Raw genomic sequence first — 5,000 nt, 5'->3', positions numbered from 1 at the left:
AATGGGCGTCGGCGTGCTGGGTGACGATGTGGAGATGTGGAACGCCGAGCCAGATCTATCTTATTTGTTTGCTTGGCCCACTGGACTTTGCATGGGCTTTGCAACACTGTGTGCTAGGTTAAATCACGGCCAATAGAGTGAGTGTTTTTAATGATCCTGATCTGATAAGGGGACTAGAGGTAAAAGAGCCGTTAGGAGGCAGTGATCACAACACGATAAGTTTTACTCTGCAAATGGAAAGGTAGAAGGGAAAATCGGAAGTGTCTGTATTACAGTATAGCAAAGGGGATTACAGAGGCATGAGGCGGGAGCTGGCCAAAATTGACTGGAAGGAGGCCCTAGCAGGGAAGACGGTAGAACAGCAATGGCAGGTATTCCAGGGAATAATGCAGAGGTTGCAGGATCAATTTATTCCAAAGAGGTGGAAAGACTCTAAGGGGAGTAAGAGACACCTGTGGCTGACAAGGGAAGTCAGGGACAGCATAAAAATTAAGGAGAGGAGGTATAACATAGCAAAGAAGAGTGGGAAGACAGAGGATTGGGACTCTTTTAAAGAGCAACAAAAGTTAACTAAAGAGGCAATGCGGGGAGAAAAGATGAGGTGCGAGGGTAAACTAGCCAATAATATAAAGGAGGATAGCAAAAGTTTTTTTAGGTACGTGAAGAGGGAAAAAATAGTCAAGGCAAATGTGGGTCCCTTGAAGACAGAAACGGGGGAATTTATTATGGGGAACAAAGAAATGGCAGACGAGTTAAACCGTTACTTTGGGTCTGTCTTCACTGAGGAAGATACACACAATCTCCCAAATGTTCTAGGGGCCGGAGAACCTAGGGTGATGGAGGAACTGAAGGAAATCCACATTAGGCAGGAAATGGTTTTGGGTAGACTGATGGGACTGAAGGCTGATAAATCCCCAGGGCCTGATGGTCTGCATCCCAGGGTACCTAAGGAGGTGGCTCTAGAAATAGTGGAAGCATTGGAGATCATTTTTCAATGTTCTATATAGATTCAGGATCAGTTCCTGTGGATTGGAGGATAGCAAATGTTATCCCACTTTTTAAGAAGGGAGGGAGAGAGAAAACGGGTAATTATAGACCAGTTAGTCTGACATCAGTGGTGGGGAAGATGCTGGAGTCAATTAGAAAAGACGAAATTGCTGAGCATTTGGATAGCAGTAACAGGATCATTGCGAGTCAGCATGGATTTACGAAGGGGAAATCATGCTTGACAAATCTACTGGAATGTTTTGAGGATGTAACTAGGAAAATTGACAGGGGAGAGTCAGTGGACGTGGTGTACCTCGACTTTCAGAAAGCCTTCGACAAGCTCCCACATAGGAGATTAGTGGGCAAAATTAGGGCACGTGGTATTGGGGGTAGGGTACTGACATGGATAGAAAATTGGTTGACAGACGGAAAGCAAAGAGTGGGTATAAATGGGTCCCTCTCGGAATGGCAGGCAGTGACCAGTGGGGTACCGCAAGGTTCGGTGCTGGGACCCCAGCTATTTACGATATGCATTAATGACTTAGACGGAGGGATTAAAAGTACCATTAGCAAATTTGCAGATGATACTAAGCTGGAGGGTAGTGTGAATTGTGAGGAAGATGCAATAAGGCTGCAGGATGACTTGGACAGGTTGTGTGAGTGGGCGGATACATGGCAGATGCAGTTTAATGTAGATAAGTGCGAGGTTATTCACTTTGGAAGTAAGAGTAGAAAGGCAGATTATTGTCTGAATGGTGTCAAGTTAGGAGGAGGGGGAGTTCAACGAGATCTGGATGTCCTAGTGCATCAGTCAATGAAAGGAAGCATGCAGGTACAGCAGGCAGTGAAGAAAGCCAATGGAATGTTGGCCTTCGTAACCAGAGGAGTTGAGTATAGGAGCAAAGAGGTCCTTCTACAGTTGTAGCGGGCCCTGGTGAGACCGCACCTGGAGTACTGTGTGCAGTTTTGGTCTCCAAATTTGAGGAAGGATATTCTTGCTATGGAGGGCGTGCAGCGTAGGTTCACTAGGTTAATTCCCGGAATGGCGGGACGGTCGTATGTTGAAAGGCTGGAGCGATTGGGCTTGTATACACTGGTATTTAGAAGAATGAGGGGGGATCTTATTGAAACATATACGATAATTAGGGGATTGGACACATTAGAGGCAGGAAACATGTTCCCAATGTTGGGGGAGTCCAGAACAAGGGGCCACCGTTTAAGAATAAGGGGTAGGCCATTTAGAACGGAGATGAGGAAGAACCTTTTCAGTCAGAGAGTGGTGAAGGTGTGGAATTCTCTGCCTCAGAAGGCAGTGGAGGCCAGTTCGTTGGATGCTTTCAAGAGAGAGCTGGATAGAGCTCTTAAGGATAACGGAGTGAGGGGGTATGGGGAGAAGGCAGGAACGGGGTACTGATTGAGAGTGATCAGCCATGATCGCATTGAATGGCGGTGCTGGCTCGAAGGGCTGAATGGCCGACTCCTGCACCTATTGTCTATTGTCTATTGTCTATAATCAACCACTTTATTTTGCCCGTCTTTGTGACTCCTCTTTGACACGTCGATCACCGCTGAGGCTGTTTTACCTGTTTCGCCTATGTACCGTAAGGTACACTCCTTACATTGAACTGCATACACCCCATTATTTCGCTCACGGGTTATCCTCTGTGCTATCCAGTCTCTCCTGTCACCCTGTTCTATGTTTTTGTCTATTACCCAGTGGGAGCAGGCCCCATATTGACATTAATTTGTAACCCTACTGCTCCCCTCGTCTGCTGGTTTTATCACCATCTCATGTTTATCCCTCAGCTCTGCCGTGGTCTCCCTCTCTTTTTTTCTGGTGAGGTTCGGCCTATCCTTTGTCATGGGCATATCCCAGGCTGTTTTAGTAACGTTCTTTTAAAACGTGTCGTGTTTGTTTGGCTTTACCCACGTTCCAGCATTAGAGGCCAATTTTTGCAATGTTTCCTGGGTGGGATTTGCCGGTTTTACAAATGGTGTCACTATCTCACCCTGCTTCCTGATACCCTTATGGGGTCGGCTCTGTTCTTGCAGAACCCTCGGGTGGTGCAGAGTCTGGGCCTTGTTATCAATATCTTGCCCTGCTTCCCGATACCCTTGCGGGTTCGGCTCTGTTCTTGCAGATCCCTCAGGTGGTGCAGAGTCTGGGCGGCATCGTCACCCAGCACACCGACGCCCACTGAAAATTACCCACGCACAGTGCGCGCCTGGAGCGGCAGTAGTTCAAACTACCCCTACCCCTACCCCTACCCCTACCGCTACCCCTACCCCTACCCCTAACCCTAACCCTAACCCTAACCCTAACCCTAACCCTAACCCTAACCCTAACCCTAACCCTAACCCTAACCCTAACCCTAACCCTAACCCTAACCCTAACCCTAACCCTAACCCTAACCCTGACCCTGACCCTAATGCAGGCAGAGTTATTTATAAAGTGGCCCAGACTCTGCACCACCTGAGGGTTTTGTAACAGAACCAACCCCATAAGGGTTTCAGGAAGCAGGGCAAGATATTGATAACAAGGCGCAGACTCTGCACCACCTCAGGGTTCTGCAAGAACAGAGCCGACCCCATAAGGGCATCAGGAATCAGGGCAAGATATTGATAAAATGGCCCAGACTCTGCACCACCTGAGGGTTCTGCAAGAACAGAGCCGACCCCATAAGGGCATCAGGAAGCAGGGCAAGATATTGGTAACAAGGCCCACGGGGAAGGCGGCATACTTTGGGGTTATTTTGTAGTGAGTTTTGAAGGCATGTGCTAGTGTTACGCATACCGAGGGCGCGCAAAGTTCGGCGCGCCCGGGCCAAAACGCCTCTGCTGGCCGCGGCCGAGTCGGCCGACGGATTGCCACGGACTTGCTTGACGACCTGTCACTCTCCGTGCATCGGTTGCACGCCCGGTTCGTCCTTTCCATTTGTTTCATGATGTACACGCGGCAGGCGGAATATTTTAAAAGCACTGTTCTGTTCGAAGTGCACAATGGCCGTTGGGGCAATGCAACTGGGGGTCGGTCGACCGGCTGACGACGCCTGCCTGCCGATTTGGTTCACGATGTCCCCGCCGAAGGCGGCATACTTGAAAGTACTGCCGTTCGCGGCGCGCAATTTGCAGGGGGGAGGAATTGTTAGTGGACGTCTGTGTGCTGGGTGACGATGCTTGCCGACTTGGTTCATGCCGTCCACGCCGAAGACGGCGCCGTTTAAAGTACTGCCGCTCGAGGTGCACAATTTGCGGGGGAATTGTTATTGGGCGTCGGCGTGCTGGGTGACGATGTGGAGATGAGGAACGCCGAGCCAGATCTATCTTATTTGTTTGCTTGGGCCACTGGACTTTGCATGGGCTTGGCATCATTGTGTGCTACGTTAAATCACGGCCAATTGAGTGAGTATTTTTTATTCAACCACTCTATTTTGCCCGTCTTTGTGACTCCTCTATGACACGCCGATCACCGCTGACGTGTTAATCTGCGTGTTAGGTATCTCGGGGGTCAGTTGGACGGACAGATGTGTAAGGGTTTTGTTCGGAAGGATCGTTGAGTGTAAACGGTGAACGGGGGTTAAAGGCCCTGAGGTTTCAATCCTCTAAAGAATGTAAAAGGTCTGACGCGTTAGCTAGCAGCTAATGAGGTGAACCTAGCAGCTAATGAGGCTCTCTCTCTCTCACGGCCCCGGGACTCCCTCCCTCCCTCCTCCCTCTTGGAACCCTCCCTGCGTGGGGGGGGGGGGGGGGGGGGGGGGGGGGCACGAAGAAAAAGAGGGTATAAGAAGAATCCAGTGGAAGGAGTAGGGACTGGGGGCGAGGTCAGACAGCCTATCCGGCTAATAAAGCATCATGAGGTTAGGTATAAACTCTGATGACTGCATAAACTCGCCCCTAATGGGGGGGGGGCACTCTCTCCCCCACCCCTCTCTCCCCAGTGCCACTCCCTCCGACCCCCCCCCCACTCTCTTCGTGTCGCTGGGCCCGCCCGGCACGGCCCCGAGGATCACTCC

This window comes from Rhinoraja longicauda, unplaced genomic scaffold (assembly GCF_053455715.1).
Source record: "Rhinoraja longicauda isolate Sanriku21f unplaced genomic scaffold, sRhiLon1.1 Scf000199, whole genome shotgun sequence".
Lineage (NCBI taxonomy): Eukaryota > Metazoa > Chordata > Chondrichthyes > Rajiformes > Arhynchobatidae > Rhinoraja > Rhinoraja longicauda.
The sequence above is the reverse complement of the archived record's forward strand: the minus strand, read 5'-3'. Positions refer to the sequence as shown.